Source organism: Anomalospiza imberbis, chromosome 1 (assembly GCF_031753505.1).
Source record: "Anomalospiza imberbis isolate Cuckoo-Finch-1a 21T00152 chromosome 1, ASM3175350v1, whole genome shotgun sequence".
NCBI lineage: Eukaryota > Metazoa > Chordata > Aves > Passeriformes > Viduidae > Anomalospiza > Anomalospiza imberbis.
Window position 1 is genome coordinate 82,304,965 of NC_089681.1, and position 20,846 is coordinate 82,325,810.

The following is a 20,846-nucleotide window of genomic DNA, read 5'->3' on the forward strand; positions in this document are numbered from 1 at the left end:
CTTAAATAACAAGAACCAACACAGTAAAAATGTCCTCACCTTTGAAAGGATTTGAAGCTTTTGCATAGCTTTAATAAATGCAATTTGCAGAAAAAGTGCAGTGTTTTAAAATAAATTATGCTCACAGAGTCACATGCTGTGATTTATCTTTAAGCATCCTCATGCAGTGTGGTTTGTTAAATTTCAACCTGGGCTCTCAACTGTTCAGTTAATGTAGATAATTAATTTGATTATCATTCAGTCAGGCTGCTTTGTGACTGAAACAGTCCCGTATTGTTGCTACAAATATTTCAGCTAGCTTGTATGAAGAATTTTTTTTTTCTTCCTTGTTTGTTTTATTTTAGATTTGTTCTCACTATCTTTCTTTCTGGCAGTGAGTTGATCTAAAGTACATAGTGTTGGATTACTAATGCCTCCCCCTTATGCTTTAATAGGTTTCTTTGAGCACACAGTTAGTATTCATTCTTAGCTATGCATGCATCTTCTAGTCACATTAGGTGACCCTTTTTTCTTTTCTTTTTCTTCATGCAGAAGATAGAGGAGGAGAACTGTGGGCGCCCTGTGTATTACACTGCAGTTCTTAATGAATATATGTGCATTACTTACTAATTGTAAAAAGCTGTCTGGCTACACTATACCGGATGAAAAGTGTTATGCATTAGTAGACTACATTCTATTACACTTCTTGGCTACAAAATTTTATACTAAGTACATTACTTTGAAATTAGAGCAGAATGTAAGTACCTAAATACAGTTGATGTGTTCACCCTGTTAAATTCTTGTGACAAAACAAGAGGAGTTTGTTTTTTCTAGCGTCCATTAGATGTACTCTGCTGTAAAAATTCCACAGAGTTCCAGAGATGGAGGCGGCTTTATGTGTTGTCACCACATCAGGCATGGTAGGCAGCCTGCACAACACACATCACAGAGGAGGCCCAGTCCAGCCTTGCATGGGGAGGTGCTCACTGCACCTCTGACCAGCAAAGGGAGCTGAATGAGAAGAGGTAGGAACCCTTGTTGGTCCAGATGGTGAAGATGGGCAAGATTTTGGACCCATAACTTTGCTTCAGATGTGTAAGCCTGTCCAGTGAAGGGTATTGATCTGCTCACAAGACTTGTTGTGTGACATCAGTACTACTCTCTGTTACCATGCACTGCACTCTTCTGACGAGTTCCTGAAACAGCACTGAAATCCCTCTCTAGGGAGCTTGTTCACATATGTCACGGTGAGAAAGGCAGAGCAGAAAAACTATAAAGAGATAAGGCTTTTTTATGTGATGGGGTCCATTTTCCCTTTCAAGAGCCACTGCAGACTTTGAATCAAGGGTGTTCAAATCATTTTTTTAAATCCAGGATAGAAATTCCACCTTGAACTTCTAATAATAGCTTAGCATGGATTGTTGATTTCACTTATGAAAAAGTCCTCTGAAATTGTGTTCAGTCTTGCCTCAAGCCTTCAGGAGTATTTCTTCCCAGTTCATGGAGTGCAGAGCAGTGGATGCTAGTAAAACCAATTATTTCATGAAAGTGACTGGTAGAATGCAAGGAAAAGAAAGCCCTTTCTCATCTGCCTAAATGAAATAGTTACATTGCCTGACTTGCCCAGTTCAGACCAGTGGGCAATGTTTGCTGCAGGAGGGTATCAGTGACAGCCTGTAACAAATGTGTTCCTTCTTCCTTTGCTTTTCCCCTGCTCTGGAATGGGCATGTCTTAGAAAGGTTATGGGGAAAAGCTGTGATTGTGGAAGTGCAGAGATGTCCCTGACAGCAGACCTCAGTCATTATAATGCCAGGCTTCAAGCATGAAATATTTGCTTATAAAGGTACAATAGAAAATTATCAAATGTATCTTAAGCATCAGGACTTCATCCAGCTTCACTGAGATTAATGTCAATTTTGGCACTGAATTCCTTTGAAATATTAGGCTCACCAATGCACATAGCAAAGGGTAGACAATATCAGTAGACCTTGCAGGAAAAAGGAGCTAAGCTACATCTTACACTGCTATTATTTATTATTAAAAGCCATTTCTAAAAGAGTGCTGGGTACTAGGGTACAGAAATGTGTAGAAACACTCAACCCATGCAGCAGAGAGCTTCAAACTCTAAAGCACCAGGTCCTGGTCTCTGTGGAAAGATTTTTTCAAAAATTATAAGCTTTTTTTTTCCCCTTATATTTGACACGGCCAAAAAATAGTCACAGATCTTCTTGTCAGGTTTTGTATGTCACAGGAAATATGTGGTGCATTCTTTTTCCCAAAAGCTCCATATCCCACATAGAGAGTAGAAAAAAATGCAGTATTTTTTCTTCGCTTTTTTTACACTGTTTAGTAATTTTTTTTATGCCATTCAAGTTTGTGCATTATATTATTTTGCTTTTAATAAAGACATCAGAACTGTGCTTAATAAGTACTATGGATCAATTTAAAATAGCACTGCTTTAGAATTGCTGTAGAAGACACAACTTTAGTCTTGTATCTTCATATAGATTTCCATTGCATTGCTATATTACCATTGTTACTAAATTCAGATAGTGTTCAGTGTGTGTGTGTGTGTGTGTGTGCTGGAGGAACAAACAAAAAAATCAAAGTTGTCGTTCCTGTGACTTGAGAGCCTGTGTAGAAGCCGTGTTCAGGCAAGGTCTACTGGAAAGAGAAGAGTCAAGTCAGCAATAGGTCATGGTAATGGTATTGTAATATCAGTAATGTAGTTCTTGATAACATAATGCTTTGCTCTTAAAGGTATTTACCTGCGAATAAACAGATTACAGTTATTTGTACATTAATTCAGCATTATTAAATGCCAAAGAGCAGCTGGAAGTGAGCCTTCAGGAGTTTTCTGACTGTAAACTAGAGCGTGTCGTAGAGAGGCATCTTTTGCAAAGGCTGTGAAGACAGCTTTTGGGCAACCAAAGGATGTGTAGGCCTGGGCCAGTAGATAAATAGGAGCAGTGGTGATGCAGAAGAAGGAAGTTATATAAGGAAGCTGAACAGTTTTGGATGTTTAGAGGAAAAGATGACCCTTGAACCCAACTTATGTCATGTAGGTACTTTTGCCTAATGAAGTATGTTGTTAACAGTGACCTAAATGCTTGATTTTGAGGGTGGACTGAACCTCTTACATTACAGGCAGATTTTCAAGAGAAATAGAAGATGTGGCTACTTGGTTAAAATCAGCCTTTATACAATCTGCTTGTTACTGCAGAATTAATGGGCATGAACATATCTTGCTAAAGTTACTTTGAAGTATATTGAAAGGCACATGTTTTATTAATCTAATTCTGCAAAGACTACTTTAAACAAAGTTGTAAAGGAAATACTAAAATATTTTTTGCTGAGATTATAATAATTTGCCTAAGTAACATTAGCAAAGCAGTAGATAATGGTGACAAATTACTATGGAATATTTTAGGCAGTAGAAATCAGGCTTACAAGAATTGAAGTCACTAGGGACCACAAAGGTAAAATAAATTTCCTGACTCTTAAATGCTGAGTTCTATCCCATAGTGAGATGTGAAAGCTCACTGGGGATTTGTTTCATATAACCTCCAAATGAGAAGTCAGAAGAGATACAGTCAGTATCATAAAATTTAACAAGTTGTTCCAGGAGCAGCACAATTTAAAAAGCCTTAAGTCATATAGATTTGTTTCTTATACCCACAGATGCCCATGCCTCCTCTGGAGTAGCCTTATTTCCTCTGTTGTGGCTCCCATTATCTCAGCTACCCCAACAACATCTCAATTTTCCATCCCCATGCCCCATAAGTGTCCACACAAAACTAAAGATTCTTTCAAGGCCGTGGGGATCAGTTTGATGACAAGGTCCAAGTCACCCATGTAACAGTTGGCCAGCCAAATCCCCAGGCTGCCCAGCAGAGGCCAAGGCCAGAACCACAATTAAGAGAGAAGAACTTTCTGGAGATTGTTTCTCCATGGGATATTCATTTGGCTCTTTCTTCTCTTTGTTGAAGTTTTGTATAACATGTGTAGGGCCCTGATGATTTCTGTCGCCATCAGCTCTGAATTAGGCCAGCTGAAACTGGCTGAAAGAACTGAGATTAGAATAGGCCAACAGATTTGAAACAAATTATGTCTAGCCAGGACAGACAGGCAGAAAGTCCTGTCTTAAGGAGTGGACTGTGATTGTGTGAGCACCCAGGGCCCCAGCCTTGAAAGACTCTGGAGACCCATCAGTCTGTGCTAGGATTGTGCTTGATAATAGAGATGATCCTGTATTATGCAGTCCTGTATAGACAGTCCAATCCCAGATGTCAGATGGGGAAACCTTTTAAGGGAAAGGGTATTTTCTGTATTTTTGTGGCAAAAACATCCTCAGCACCCTGGGCTGCTGCATGTCCAGAAACCAACTGCTGTTTGCTTGCAGATAAGTTGGCTCTGGGCTGTAATTTGGCTGTACTGACTGCATCTGCAGGGAGGTTGTACCTCCCATGGGCAGCCTGCCTGCCCAGGCCCTGCTTCACAGGCAAGGGAGAGTCATTCCCTCATGTAGTATGTATTTATCCAGGATCTCCAAGGCCCACAGTCCACACTGTCCTTCAACATTCATGTGGTGGCTCTGCCACAGACAGAGGGATGGCAAAATTCTGTTATTTCTTTGTGAGCCTGTGCTTTAAATGGTGCAATAAGTGGGAGGGATTATATTCTCCAATGAAAGAGGGAGCAGGTAGATGTTGGCAAAGCAGGAAAAACCCAGCCTAAACTGCAAATGAATATTCCTCTTTTTTTGTTGTAAAATTGAGTGAATTTGGAACCAGCCAATTTAAAAATTAATGTAATGCAACTCTTCCACATGCAGTTAAAACTGAGACATAAGCCTGACCCTGTTTTTCAGTAGAACCCTGTCCTCTGGCACTGCCTCTGTTCAGTTAAGGACATGCTTAAGAAAAGATGCACGTTTCTGCCTTGGTGAATTTAATGGTGCTGAAGTCCATCCCACTGCAGGACAGCAGTTAAGTACCTGCTTAACTTTCAGAAAGTCCCTATGTACCAGCTGTAATCCACTTCTGAAGCAGATAATCATCTCAAGTACCGAGATACCTCCCTAGAAATGAACGTGCCTTGAACTGTTCAATTCATTACAAGTATTGAGGAGATAGAATTCTTATGTAGTTAACAGGCTAATATACATTATTTTAAAATTTATTAATAGCTATTGAATAACAATAAAACTAGTGCTTACCTGCAATTAAAATCTGTGCTGATTAGGTGCTGCTGGAGAAACTTCTGTAATGAAATATGTGCATTGCCAAAACTTGAACAATCCCATAGTCTGTTATCCCTCTTCCAAAAACCAGAAAAGCAAAACAAAACCCCTCCAATGGGCTCATTCAGTTATGAAATACTGTGAAGGAGGTGCAGGAGGAAGAGAAAAAGAAAATGTTTCTAACCCTTGTAGTTATTTGGCCTGGAGATGAAACCCCAAGTCCCTGACTTGGATTTAATGCTTGTTTAAATAGTAATTGCTTTTATGTCCTAGAAACTGTGCAGCCCACATAATGTCCATCATCCCAAACCAACAGAATATTTTTTCAGACTTCTCACCTTAGCCTGTCCCTTTTAGTGACTGTTGCTTTCTTTCTTTTTAGGAACCTGCCTTGCCCTTCAAATGAACAGCCAAATTCCCTCTCCCATACAATACAGGGCAAAGTCATTAACTTCTGGAGTCAATGACTGAATGGCCCCTTGCTTCACTGGGGTGAGGCTCACAATGAGCTAGTGAACAAAGCTTTTCAATTTATGTGCTGAAGTCAAAGAATAGGGTATTCAGCTGACCTAATTACCTGTCCAAATAGGGCAGACCAAGTAGAAAATGAAGACCATGGGTCAGATCTGGATCTGTGTTATGCTGCTGAAAACTTTAGGGTAATCAGTGACGCTACTTCATATTTAAAATTGACTCTGTGTCCACTTAGTGCATTAGTCCTAGCCTCAGAATCTGTAATGAGCAACCTGCAATTAACTCACTGTGTCTGATTCATCATAACATTTCATGTTATTATTAATGCAAACAGTTACTATTAAATATTTCTTCACTAGTTCTGACTGGTTGACTCTTTGGTTTTTCTCTTTCCCACTAGGAAAAATAATTAGCCAGGAATAATACAATTAAGAACGTTTTAAATCAGTTCCATTAACTTGCTTTGTCTAATCAGACATGTGTCCCTCGATCTCCTTCAAGTTTTGCCAGAGGAGCTGCTTCTGCACCAGTGCCTCTTTAAGGACTGTTATGTGAGCTGACTGTCCTCCCCTGGCGACTGCGCGGCGCCAGCATCCGTGGGGGCAGTGCCATGTAAGGCCTTGACCCTTAATTGGGATGAGTGAGTGAGCTGGACAGTGCCTGCTTCTGAATTGCAGCCAACATTATTAGACAAACCCCAAACTGAGCTGCATCCTCCCCTTGTAATGCTTCCATCTGGCATCATCAGGCAATGCCGCTTTGCAAAATGCCATGGTGTTACAAACCCAGTGCACGATGGGCAGGAGCAGCCAGCTGGAAAGACAAAGGGTTGTCCCTCTGCTTCACCTTCCTTATGTATGGACTGCCAGGGCACAGAGATGGATTTCAATGGAGGTGGGGACAGTTCTTTTACTGCACTGAACACAAAGCCCTGATAGGGTTTTTCTAGGACAGTATTGTAAATTCAAATTGAGATGGTAGCATGAAATCATTGTATTTCAGCATATATTTGCAGAGTGCTGGCTCTTGGTCAGTTTTGATTTAATTGCTTTCCTTCCCTCTCCCCTTCTCCTTTTGCCTCTTCCCTTTCCCCATCCCTCTTTTCCCTTTCTCTTATATTTTCTTTTGATTCCCCTATAAGTCAAACCAGGTGTTCAGTACATCTACATGGTTAACTAAATTATTAGACTGAGAGAAAATAGAGGCTTTTACTTAATGGCCATGGGCTCAAGTGCAGACTGCACAAAAGTCAGAAAATTGTCATAGCTTTTGTGTGTTGTGTTTTGCCATTAGCTTTTTTGTTAGTGAACATTTAACTGATGAAATCTATTGGGCAAAATTAGCTTCTCAGTCACTGTGAGGATGAAGGGTGCTGGCAGGACCACTTAGATCAGCACAACCATCTTCTGCAGAGTCATGGAAAAGTTCAGTCTCTAGGATAAAATCCACTTGCTGTCTTCTCAGTGATCTGGTCAAGACTACCTTCTCGTCAGTCCAAAAGAAAAAGGTCTAAGGGAAAGGCATGACTCATCCTCTGTGATATGGGAGTGTGATGTGCAGGAGGACAGAAGCAGGAATGAGATTTGTTGGATGTCATGTCATGCCACCATGTGGGAAGATGTGCTCTGGAGAGCATTCAGTAATTATCAGAGTAATTCTAGGGTGGCAGACATAGAGTAGGAAGTATTGTCTACATATGTAGGCAAAGTCTTTTTTTTTTTTTTTTTTTTTTTTTTGCTGCTTTTCTGGGCTCCTAGGTTTTAAAATTGGGTATTATTTGAATACCAACAAAACCAGCATGATGTCCAGGAATTGAAACTCTGTTACAGAATCGCAGAAGAACAAAATAAGTTACATTGGAAGCAAACATCTGAGGTCATCTAGTCCAACCTCCTTGCTCAAGAAGGGTCTCCTCAAGCAGCCTCCTCTAAAATTTCTAAGTGGGCAAAATCCTAGTCAATATCTGGAAAAAACTATGGAAGGGTTGTGTTTTGAACCTATGCCATACCTTGAAAGTTTAGCGGCAATGTCTTTTCTCAAAAAACTGTGTTAAACATTTCTTCACCTCCTTGTTAGTTAAGACAGAACTCTCTTGCTAGGAAACTGGGGGGCTAAAAAGTCAGGCATGGCTTCTCAAACATGTCCCCAAAACAACATAGCAGCTTGATAGAAGACTTTCAAGGAGGGAGATGTAAGAATCAATTGTGTGACTAAAATGAAATGAGTTCAAGCTTTACTTCTGAAAAAAAAAATGTCCAAAAGTGTCATCTTTCTCCATTACAGCTGTAGACAGGACATTTTTAATGACAATGACATATTAGAATGAGAAACTTATAACTGGAGGCTTGCTTCAGACAAGCTAAAAATGTAGTTACTTAAGAAATTGCCAGGGGAGACAAAACTAGAAGTAAGCAGCAACATTCTCAGCCAAGGCAAATTAGCCCTCATGTTCCTCAACATGAGAATACCTGCTCTGCCTCAGTGCTGTTGTGGTCTGGGGCAGAGGCAAAGACAGATGCAACAGAGGTAAATCCTTGATTATGGATGATATGAGAGATGACCAAAACATCTGGGTGTGATGAAACAACTAGCATTAATTCTTAGGCTTTCCTCTCATAACACTTTGGCTTTCCTTTCAAACCACCTCTGGTTTTTAACTCAAGAAAGAGTTCTTAACACCAAAGTATTCTGCTATGCCTTATGGTAAACTTTACTGAATACCAGCTAAGCTAAACAAAGATCAAACTGCTGCTTTGGTCACTTGGCTCTCTTTAATTATATCCAGTGCTTTACCGTTTCCTGCCTTAATTTTTGTCTTCAGTAGCTTTAAGCTTATTCATTTCTAGCTCAAGACTTGATCTTTTCCATATTCTCTTTGGCTCCTGCTTTTTCTTTTCTCTTCTCTTTGCTTCAGGCCTGACTGGTTTCATAAGTTAACATATTCTTTAACACTTCCCTCCTGAAGGCAGGTTTTCCATGCATTGGGATGCAGTGCAGGTTGAGGATGATGATTTCACAGTGTTTGCCATTGTCTGCCTCCTATCCCCAAGTCCTCCATCACTGCTGCTCCCTGTTCTGCATGCCTGCAGGCTGTGCTCAGCATCCTACTTTTTTTTTTTGCCATCCTGTGGCAGCTGGTCCCAGCTTCCCCAGAGGAAGGGCTTGTAAGCAGTGCTCCTGCCACCTGCCATGCTGGAGGAGGTTGCCTTTCCTCTAGGAAGCCTTGGTACTGCACAAAGCTCCCTGAAAGCCACCTCTCGACCCCAGCCTTGCTCATTTGTTATCAAAGGCAGTACATCCATGTTAATGGCAGGGAAGAGGGAGAGGGATTATGAGACCCATTAACCCCAATGCCTATGAAAAAATAACTTTGCTCCTTTAATTTCTCAGTTTAAATTGTTTTTTTCCATAACAATATTAATGGTTTGGGTTTTTTTCTCACCACTCCTGCAGAGACAGTCCCTTCTCCTACTTTGTCTCTGTGAGATCTGTTCCTCCTTGCTGTCACAGCTTTTTCATTTTGGCTTTCAGCCCAATTTCTCCACAAAAGGCACCTGTAAAAGATTTTTTTTTTAAATTACTTTAACTTTCTTTAGCCTGCTTGTTTGGTTTTTTCTCTGTTCCCTCTCTGATCCACAACTTTTCTTTATGCAACCACTCTCTTAAAAAGTTTTCACTCTTTGGTTATCTTTTATTCTTGTAGCAGGCAGAAAACAGCCTGCAGCTTAGATTGAGATGCAACTCCTCTCCTTCCAGGCACGTGTTTTATTTAGTTTGAGGACCACCTCAGTCATGCTACATAGAGAGGATAGGAGCTTAAAGAAACAGAGCAGCTTTCCTGTCAGTAAAGGTTCTGTTAATCACCTGAAAATGACACAGAAATAAAAGGTAGATTTCAGAGCAAGACTCTCTGCACTTCTGTGTAGCACATGTTATCAGAAATAAAACCAGCTTTGGGTGCTTTCTCTTTGCAGCAACTTTGTAGCAAGTTATATGGCTGCACAAAGCTGAGGGCATTGGAAAGTCAGGCAAGACCCCTTTTAGCACTGCTCTGAGGAGGAAGTGTACCTGCTTACAGCTCTTCTACTTCTTAACCTCTGCACTTTCATAGATTTCCCCCTTGAACCTCCAGGAATCTCTGCTGGGCCCATCTTTTCCAATCCCTGTGAATGTGCTTCTACTGCCCTATATGTAGGACATATTTATAGGGATGTATTTTCAATATCCTTCCCTATATTTTCCTGTCAAGTGGTCATAGATGGTTTCGCTAAATTCTGTGATGCAGTGAGCATCTGAAGGGAAAATTGTCTGTTCTTACTGCAAAAAGAATTAGCCTCTTAATTGTCTCTCTCATTTAGGGAAAAAGGCTGCCTACTCTGGCTTTTTTTTTTTTTTTTGTCTCCAACTTTCTTTTTTTTTCCCTTTTTAGGAGTGCCCTTTATTATGAGAGTGACTTGTATCAGCAATGTAATTCCTCCAGCAAACTCACTCTGCTAATTTCAAGAGTCTGTTGGTGCTGTTTTATTCTTGTCATGTCGGATGCAGTAATCCAGTTTGCATTCACGATTAGATTAGGAAAGACATGAAGTACCTGCATTTGCAAAATTAGTGTGGATATTTACCAGTTGGCAGCTTGTTCTCTTACTTCCTCCCCACCTCACTGCTGGAAGCCTTTAATCCACTACTCAGATGTATAAGTTAATGCCTTGCTGTGAATCAAGAAAATGTCTTTCTGCATTGTTAATTTCTGTGACATGATCTCGCTTCATGTTGTCTTCATAGGCACATGCCATGGCATAACCTGATGAGATGTAACCTGTACTCTAACAGGCAGCAGGTAGTCAGTATGCTGACGATGCCTCCCAGCAGCCTGTCTTAGAGCTTTGTAAGAGGGAAATTAAAAAGGAAAAAAAAGACAGGTTGTCTCACCTAGCTCCTATGGAGAGGTACACAAAACTAACACTATATAGTGAGATAGGGCTCATTAAAAGCTTTATACTCTCCATGGAAAATAATTGTCAAGGCCTACTTCTATTTTGTTCTCCACTTCTGCATGTTCCCAGGACCTGCAGGGCAGTGAACAGACAGGGAGTACAGAGCAGCGTCTGAGTCTACAGCAGCCCAGAGCCTGTTTCCAGCCCAGTCTTAACTGGGTGCTGAAGACAATGATCTGGAGGCTCAGAGGGCCCATCAAGTCAACACTCAGACTCCACCTGGGTCTAAACTGACCCTTTTCCCTTTTCACATAAACACGGCTCCCTGAACCTTATTGCCTGTGTATCATCCTTCCACTGAAACCTTAAAGACAAAAGTTTATCTGAGTGCACAAGTTAGATTTTTCTTTACTATTAAAATGTTGATAGCTTTCAACTTTCTGGGGCTTTTGTAGGAACATTCACAATAGAGATGAGTGCGCCTAGCCATTAAACTTCATTATTTAATGGGAGCTAATTCCTGCAGTTTAACAGCTTGTTCTTGGTTCCCCCACACATGATCTCTCATTGCTCCAATCCCTAAAGCTCAAATTCAGATCTCCTTCAGCATGCTTCTCCCTGGATAGAGAGGAATCCCAAACCAAGAGCAAGGACTGGCATGCTGCACATCCAGAGCTCAGCCTGCGTCACATCCAAACCTCAGTTTTGTCTGCAGTTGGCAAAGGATGAATAGATGGGCCACGTATCATTAGCCAAGGGCTGCTGAGATGTTTGTTCTTCAGTACCAGCCAGGAACATGTATTTCTAAGGCTATAAGTCCCTTGTGAAAAGACACTGCTGGTAACTCTTTTATGTTTAATCTGCTGGGATGCTAGTCTGGGCCCCTTGGTGTATTATTGTGATGTCATCTCAGAGTTACAAACCTGTATGCTCTTCTGCCAAGGAAATGTTTTTCCAAATATGCTGAAAGCTGCCAACTAGCTATTTGTGCAGCTTAGTAAATGCTAGGCAATTTTCTTCTTAGAAAAGTGGAAAGAGAGTAGGGGAAAACAATAACAAAAAATGATTTACAATTCCCCAGAAATTACCTAGAATCATCCCTTAGGAAGAGCATCAGTGGAGGCATCAGGGGATGTTCCTCCTGCCTGCAAAGCAGTTCACATACCATCACTCCCCCATGATGTTTCCACCCTTTGCCCCAACCTCTGCAGCCTCTGTCTCTGCTCACTCTTTCCCTTCATCACTCAGTCACGTCTCTCCCTGCAGGCAGGCTGCAATTTCCAAGGCACAGGCTGTTTCTCTCTGACTGCCAGGAGCTGCCTCTCTAACATCTTGCCCCTGCTGCCACCCCAAAGCAGCCAGCCAGAGAGATGCTCTTCCAGCCTGCTTGTGGCTGGATGGGCACAGGAGTGGGCAGGCAGGCTGCCAGATCATCTCAGGGGAGCATCAGGAAAGTAAAGCCTTTCCTGGGGGCAGGTTTTTCCCAGCTGAGGATTCATCCAGCCAGATCGAGGCAGTTGGCCAGCATTTCCCAAGGTGAAAGCTGCAGTGCCTTGAGCAGCCAGAAAGTCAGACACTAAAATGTCAGCATCTGTGCCTCCTCCCTGGTGCATGGAGAACAGAAAGGCCATTTTCCTCCCCATGGTGTCCTTGCCAGGGGACAAGAGCCAGGTGGGAGCTGATGCAAGGCATGGACACAAGGGCTGCAATGCTCAGGCCTTCACAAGTCACCTCTGTCTCAAATCGGTTTAGCCCCAGTTTGGGAGGAGCAGGGTGCTGCTGGGGTGAGCCTGGGCACCCAGGGCTGTCGTTGGTCAAAGGGAGCAAAGCAGCCAGGCTGCAGCTGCCTTGGGCATGGCCAGTGCACCTGGTCTTTCCCTAAATACATCCCACCAACAAGGCACACCGTTTGCCTCTGGGCTTTCAAAAGTGCTCTGGGTCCTCCCACAAGGTCACCCTCATGTGAACTACCACCCCACTATTGCCAGGTCATCTTGGAATTAAAAGATTTGGAAGACAAAGGAATCCAGCCAAAGCTGTGGCTTAGCAGAGAGGGTGAGTGAGTGAGTGAGAAAGTTTAAGCAAAGCCAAAAATAAAAGCCCTTCTCAATTTTCATACAACTGTGTTGTCATATGAAAGCTAAGCGACAGTTTATTTAAAGCGACTCTGTTACCTATAAAATTGCAAAAGACTAAGTCCTTTGGTATTCATGAAGAAGAATTCATTAATTCCATAACAGTTAACTTTAAAAATGCAGCAATATGCTGAATGCTGATTACTAAGCCATGTAAAAAAAGGGAAAGAAAAAAAAATCCAGAGCAGTATTTTATTCATTTCATGTTGATTGTATTACTTCAGCAGATGCAGTGCTAACCACTGTGACCCTAAACTGGTCTCACAAATGGCATTTCTTTGGGTCCAAAGCCCCCATCTCTCACTGGAGCTTGCCCACAGCACTGCAAAAGAGCACACTTGGCTGTCAAGAAAGGCTTGCAAGAGCTAAGGATAGGGAAAAAAAAAAAAGAGGTAGGAGTGGGAGCACCAAGCACAAAGTTAAAGTATGCGTTTGTAATGTAACAGTGGTGGTGTGCTGGATTATTCACGCTTCTGCTCCACGACTTGAAATTGAGGGTGGTAAAAACAAGATGTTCAAAACCCATCTAGATGATTTCTCAGGGGGTGCTGTATAAATGCGATAACCATCACCAGTGAGAATAAAGCAAACAGCTGGGAAAAAAGTAAGCAGCCTGGTCTTTGGTGAATTCACTCTGAGTCTTATATGTCAGGAACCATTGTACTTATCATCTGAAATCCGACTCCCAGCCCTATCCCGGCTCTCCATCAGCCCTCGGTCTGCAGTGAGCAAACTTCTTCTGAAGGACTGTCGGTTTGTAGCCAGCGCAGGCAACGCGTCTCTGTCAGGAACAGTAATGCATGTCGACAAGTGCACATTAATTTTAGATTATTCATCCTGACAAGGCTGTTGATTTGGAGGTTTGCTGCAACTGTTGGTTTAAACAGGCACAGAAGGAAGCTGGAGGCATGAACAAAACCCAAAAGGGGACTTCTGGGAGGGGAGCTAATATCCTGATGAAAAGTCTTCCTAAATTTGTCTAGAGCTCAGCTTTGAGCTTGGAAAGCTAAAGTGAAATAGAGATGTATTTCAAGGCCTAACAGTACAGGAGAGGTAACCATGGCAATTTAACCTATTCAGTCTGAGATAGGAAGAAGCAGGATAAAGTTCCTTCTTTCCTTTTATGCAGAAAATGCTTCACATGTGATAAAGGATGAAGGAAAGGTTGTCAGAGAATGAATGAAGGAAATTAAAGAAAATTCATGCAAAAGAAGACAGTCTTGTGCTCCAGAGCTGCTGGGGAGTTGTCCAACAGAGCCAGTCCTCACAGCCAGGGCTGACAGAAATGCTGCATTAGATTTTACACCCAATAAAGTTAATGATAACACCCCCACACTTGAAAGAATAAAGGATATTGCTTTACATCACCAAGAGGAGTTCTGTTTGGGGTTTCTCTCACAGAAGCATATGGAGAGATACAGCTCACCAGTGTGTGCTCTGGAGGAGTTTTCTTTAGCGTGTGCAAAGCATCTGCATCTGCTCTCTGTGGTGCAAAACAGGTGCAGTTGTCTCACTGCCCTCTGGACTCCCTGTGCTCCTGTGCACCCAGAGCCATGCAGCCCTTCCATGAGTTGCTCTTGTGTCAAGTGATACAAATGCATTCATAAGACTTTGGGGAGCAACTTCACTGATATCCATTTTCATTGTTCACAGGTGATTTAAACAAAAGAAGGCTATTAAGCAGTTGATAAAATTATTGAGGTGCTGCTGCTAGTCTTTAATATTAGTAAATCTCTCTGTGACCCTATACCAAATAAAAATGAGTAAACTCCAGTCAGCCTATTCAAGGGACATGTAACATGTCACAGAGTAAAACTGTGCCATTCTTTTGACCAAGGGGAGAATCTATAGAAGTGAACATGAAGAGTAGTGAAAAATACTGTATATTCAGGTTCTAATATTTGTTATTTAAAATATTCAGACAAATACCTAAAATACAGATAGGAGTAATAGGATGGGTGTGCCCTGCTCTTACAGTGGGGAGTTCCACAGCTGTGTGCCAGGAGGCTGATTCTGTACCTCCTATTGTCCAACATCATTGTTTTCTTTTCTCTGAAGATTACATTTTTGATGTGCATTGCACAAATACAGGGAGCACTGCTTTAGCATTATCTTTTGATAATCACAACTTAATGGTCTTTGAATTCGCATTGTCAGACAATAGTTCTTTTCATGCATAAACTTTTCTATTATTAAAATAAAATTCTGGTTAAAAAAATCTTCTTTGCAATTTCCACAGAGACAGTACAAAGAACTAAAACTGCTATCCTCTTTGAAACTTCAATAGCAAGCAGACTCTGTTCCAGAGGTCCTTCTCCTCAAGGTATGATTTAGCCCATAGACTGTTAGTATTTACAGTAATAATTATTTTGGTGAATATGGACCTGAGCATTCCAGATATGCAAGTCCTCAGACCCTTGGTTCACTCCTCCGTACCAAAATGCTGCCTTCTTGTACCTAGGGCAAGGAGAGATGTGGTGGGGTATGGGCTTTGCTGCTGAGGTTGGTAGAAGTCAGCACTGTGAAGTCTCACAGAAATGACAAGTAGGTCTCAAGAGACCTGGTGAGCACCAAAACTTGGTACATTGATGGTTTCATGCTGTTAGCTCATGGTTATAGGGTGTTTTCCAGAGACTCTGTTGCTGCCTGTTGAGCATATTCCTTATCCATAACATCTATTTAAGCTCTGCTGTTCTCTGCAATAGGAATAGCACTGGGCAGTGACGTGGAGAAAGGGGCAGTTTCAGAGGTGAAATGGTTAAGCAATAATCATCTCCCTCTGTCTGTGGAATTAACATTGAAGGCAGAATGTAAAGAGCAGCATGCAGAGCAAGGTGGGTGCATCTTTCCCAAGGGCGCATGAGCAGCCCAAGTGAGTAATTGACTAAATAGCATGAAATCTGGCAATATTCAGTCATCTGAATTCAGGTGAAAAATGTGGGCTGAGCTACTGAACCTCCTGCTGCTTCTAGCAGCAGCACTAAGCTGGCAAGCCATAAGACACGTCCCCTCTTGCCAGTCTTACCAGCCTCCTGCAGCTGGATGGCACCAATGCAGGGGCCCCTAATTTAGCCTGACTTCGTAACTAAGGAAATTGCTTATGGTAGCATGCAAGTTTTTGGGTGTTTTTTGTTGTTGTTTTTCTTTTTTGCCTGAGCACATTTGCCCCACTGCCTTTGTTTTCCTTTTTACCTGCAGAACTTTCTACCCTACTGTTGCTTCCCTCTTTACCTCCTCCCCCTATGCCCCAGAGTGCATCCTGCACACACAAGTATAGCCAAAGGAGGACCAAGACCATGCTGTTTAGTTTATTCTTTACTTGGAAAGCAGGGTGCAAGGCACAGGCAATTTCCCCTCAGTCTGCAGTGGAGAGGTTGATGTGGTGTGTTTGAGTACACGAAGAAAGCCAACATTTTGAGTCCCCATCAATTACAGTTAACCCATCAAAAGATTATGGCTTGTGAGTACAAGGGATTGTGGCTTGTGCGTACTCTTACTGAGTAGAAGGGTGAGGTTTGTGGGCCCTTTCTTCACTCCTTTGGGAAGCTAAAATTTAAAAAAACAAAGTAGAGCTGCAAATGGAAGGCAATTTTGTAGGTGACCCTTGAAATCAGGTAAACATGGAGTAAAATCTGAGTAAGAAAATCCTCCCCCATCACTACTCAGTGCTCGCAAATGCCTTACTCATTCCTTTACATACCAATGCTTAGTGGCTTAGTGGATTTTTTTTTCCTTTAACCGTAGCTGTTTCACTAAGATTAAATAACAAACTGTAGGATTTTCTAATATTTGAGCGTGTTGTAATTTTAGTGGTCATCCTTAATCATTTTTCCCTAGCACAGCTTTTTCTCTCATCAGCTTAGTATTTAAACTGGATTCATTTTTAATGCGTTAATATGCAAACACATTTATGTCAAAATTGATTCAATATTTAAACTCGTTCGGTTTCAAATACATTTTATGCTTCAGCTGTTTCAACTTGTAGATTATTTCAAACGTGGAATTGATTCCAAAATTAAGCAGGTTTAAATGTTCAGTCAATTTATTTTAAACTATGTGTGTGTTTTAGAGACCTATATTGAGAAATGCTAATTTTTTTTTAAATGGTGCTTTCACAGTTTGCCGTGTGTCAGCAGTTTAAAAGTAAGTCTCTGCACATACAACTGCTCACTAAAGTTTACCAAGTCTACTGCATGACTTAGAAAATGGCAAATGATTAGCCTGCTCTGAATATAGTATGTAGGACCAGCCAACCTCAGAAAGATATTTTTTTCTGTCTTCAAAAATGATTGGTGAATATTAGGGTGAAAATCTATCTGCCTGTCAGTATATTTAAATATATAAAATAATGCTTTTCCAAAATAAGCCATTTCCAGACGTAACTGTGAATCTAGGCTGTATCTGTAGAACTGCTTGGCTGGACAGTGCAGTGTGTTAGCTAAAAGGAAAGGAGGTCTGCAGCTGATGCCCACTAAGAGGATCCCGGCAATCTCAGACAATTCTCTCCTCCACCTGAAAGCCTGCATTCTCTGGACCCTGAGAAAGGATACTGGATATTTCAGGCAGTAGCATCTTTGCTCTGCATCCCAGCACTCTTGCTCCACTGTGTAACAGACAAATATTTATTTTGAGGGGAAATTGAAAGCAGCTTCCCATATTCTCAGGTGAGTATCCTTACTGCAGAGCTATAAAGTCCTTCTCCTTTCTCTTTTCTTCTCATGGATGCCTAATTATTTATGCAAAGCAGCATAAAATAAGCATGAGAGATTAAAAGCAATGCATAACCAAATTTCTTTTGACCCTCTAGCTTTGGAAGTCCAATCTGAGATGCCCCTTCTTTCCCTGTTTCAACGCAGAGATTTGAAGCCTGTTATCCTACTTCTTCAAGTACATGTAGAATGCTCCAAAGTTTACTTTTAAAGCTTTAATTTTTATTCATTACTCTTTTTTCCTTCCAAAAACTTCACAAAGCACTGAAATCTCTTTTCAGTGAAAGTGAAAAGAATGGGAGGAGGAAGAGTTAAATGGGGATGTTTTGATTAATTTTTGTCGATTCCAGTGGTGAGGAGCCAAAAACCAAATGTGGCTTGAAGTACTTTTTGTTTGGTCTCGGCTGTTTGGCGGTCTTCCTCTCAGAAAGACTTAATGTTTTATAGCTGCTTTTTTATATCATAGTAGAACAAAACCTCCAGTTTCTAAGCTGGCATGACCTTCTTTGTAATCTTAGAGAAAAAGTACGGAATGGTTGCAAACACCTTTGCAATTGGATGCACAGGTGATGTGTTTTTATGGTAGGTGACAAAAGCCTTTGGTTTTGCTGTCTGGATAGAGCCAGAAGTGCTCTGCTTCTGTTATTATTCTGGTATTTTTAATGAGTATTAAAAGAAGAAAGGTTAAGTTATGGTCAGACAACTGCTTGCAGTGTTGTTGATGCTTTGTAGCAGAACCTCTCCTTGCAGGAATTATTTCCTTTCTTTCAGAGTGCTAATTTTGCACCGTTAATGCTGTTAATATATTGTAATCCAAAGAAGAAAACAGAAAACCTCAGGTAGATTTCTTCTCAGGTTGCTTATAATGTGTGAAAATATGAATTAATTAATTTGGGCTATTTTCAAGATTCCTATAATTTTAAAATTGTTTTGTTCTTCAGAATGAAATGTTGCATAACATTAGTTAATGATGTAGATGAGCTCTTTTTGTTATTCTCTTCAAATTAAAATTTTTATGTTGGAAACATCTGAGTGTTGGCAAGAGCACACATATTAGCTGCTTTCATTTCAGAACCATTAAATGCACACAGAAGTATTATCACTTCACATTAAGAACTGATAGGCTATATGTACCTGCCAACTTTATCTGTAAAAAACAAGTAGGTTTAACACCTGCATAAGCTCAGCTTTACAATATCTGACACATTTTATTTAAAGATGTACTTTAACCAAAAGCATAGGTAACAAAAGATGATTGCATGGGCTTATTGAGAATTTAGGGAGTTTCAGAAGACAGACACATGCAGACGCAGACCCACACACTCCTACAGAATAAGTCACTATGTCATATTTGCATATTTATTTCTATCAGTTCACAAATTATGGTCAGTTTAGGAACTGCTGACTGGTTTTCGTCCTATGAGGGACAGCAGTTGTATGCCAATGAAAATATTCAGGTGCTCAGCAGTAGCAGAATCATGTCTGAGAGTGAGAAATGCAGCCAGTCAGCATCTGAGGAGATGATAAAATAGCCTGAGGTTACATCTATCCTAGTTCATTAACATGCCCAGGACTGCTGTCTGGCACTGAGACCAGTAGACATGAAACATTCCATGAGACTGAGGACTATTCTGACAGTCTTGAAAGACAAATTGCCACCATCCACTGCCTAGGCACCATTATTTAATTTACCAAAGGATAAGATTGCTTAACAGGTCAATTCCAGAGCTGACTTTCTCAGGGCATACTCAAAATTGCAATGGTAAAAGAGGCTGCATGTTTTCAGAATCAATACAAAGGCTCTTGGATTAGTAGCTGCTGTTCCCATGCAGCTCCCTTCCCAGTGGATGCAGCAGTGCAGCCCCTCTATGCATCTGCGCTGTGCCCAGCGTTCCTGCACTGCACCATCATGCACCCAGCTTGGTGCATCATCACACAGGAGCAGCTCAGATCGTCCAAGGTGCAGGCAGAGCCTTATTTTTGAGTTTCAGTTCCCTGTGTTGGGGTCTGATGGGGAGTCGGCTTTACAGCATCAAAGGCAGGCCTCCCATGTGAAGCCCAAAAAGCAAGAAGAATGTGGTCCAGAAATGAGTCAATAGGCTGGACTTCTAAAGATAGGACCTCCATCCCTCTCAAAGAACCGGCAGCCACTGGAAGCTCTGCCTGGGACCTATGAGGAGGAGCAGCCTTCATGTCCAAAAGCTGCTTTGTGGGAGAGAAGGATAGAGATACTCAGTCTACCAGTGGGAAAACATTACTTAAGTGCAATCTGAGGGGAGATGGGGAAAATTGTCTGGGCGTGAGCACAGGGAGAAATTTGGCTTGGAAATAGCTTCTGTGCTTCCTGGGACACAGAGTGGCGTGAAGGGAAGGACAGCTGAATATTGAGTTGGTTTCGATGAGCTAAGGGGTGTTAGCACCACCTTGTCACTTCAGAGCATCATACAGTTAAATACATTTATGGTTTTGACCGAGAAATCTCAATCTATTTAATACCATGGTAAACAGCTAGCCTAAAAATCTATCATCCTTTATTAAAGATTCAGAATAAGAAAAGAAGATTAATGCCTCTAACATATAAACAGAGAGGTAACTTCTTTTTAGAAATATGCCATATTTCTTTAGACTTTAGCTGTAGCGAGGCCATTTGGCAACCATTTGACTGATATAAGAAATTATAGTAATTGCCCTTGTTAAGGAAAAGATAAAATGTCATCTGGGCTGGGTTGCAACTGGTTTGTCACATCTCGGTTCCCTGAAGGACAAAATATGTGCCAAATAAGGAGCAAAGAGCATCAAAGACAGAAAAATTTGGCTTTGGATTCTGAGACTGGCTCTTACTTGCATCAGTGCTCCTAGAGAATAGTGGGCACCACATCTAGTCTTCTTAGCCCATTCAGTCTTTGTACTGGTGTTGGGCTGACTTGCTGGTAGCTCCCTTTTGATGATGTGCTCAGTGTAGCAACAAAAGCTGCCACCTTAGTCAAGCAGATCAGATTCACACAAAGAAAGACACAGACACATCAAAAAGCACACAAATATATATAAGAACATCCAAATCACACACAAAGAAAACAAATAGTATGGAAAAAGAACAAATAGCATAGAAAATGAACAAATAGGGCTAGAGATGGACCATAAAGAGATAGAAAGCATGGAAAGAAAGGAAAGAACTAGGCATTCATTCATTGCACAATAGATCCTGGCCAGAAGTAGTTCTGAGGCAAAAAACTGCTCATGTCCTCTAGAACCCCCTGATGCTTGCTTGATTCAATCTTATCATCTTCCAGGAAGAGGGAAAATCAAGTCCCACAGTGTTAGTGTGCATGGTGTGATCAGAGGAGGTGTCCCAACACACACACTATTATCTGC

General features: G+C 41.3%; 1 protein-coding gene and 1 long non-coding RNA gene across 6 annotated transcripts in view; both read left to right on the forward strand.

Annotated features, from left to right (window-relative positions):
• The window catches only part of CDH20 (cadherin 20), a 119,199-nt gene that overhangs the window by 22,076 nt on the left and 76,277 nt on the right, over window positions 1–20,846 (forward strand). The gene's annotated exons all lie outside the window — the stretch shown is intronic.
• LOC137478002 (uncharacterized) lies at window positions 855–14,598 on the forward strand. 5 transcript variants are annotated; one of them, XR_011001359.1, is made up of 5 exons: window positions 855–1,226; window positions 3,411–3,459; window positions 4,851–4,967; window positions 5,605–6,308; window positions 10,479–14,598. It is a non-coding gene; the product is annotated as an uncharacterized lncRNA (long non-coding RNA). The 5 variants fall into 5 exon arrangements; XR_011001348.1 differs by having other exon boundaries at window positions 4,854–4,967; XR_011001333.1 differs by lacking the exon at window positions 3,411–3,459 and having other exon boundaries at window positions 856–1,226; window positions 10,479–14,597.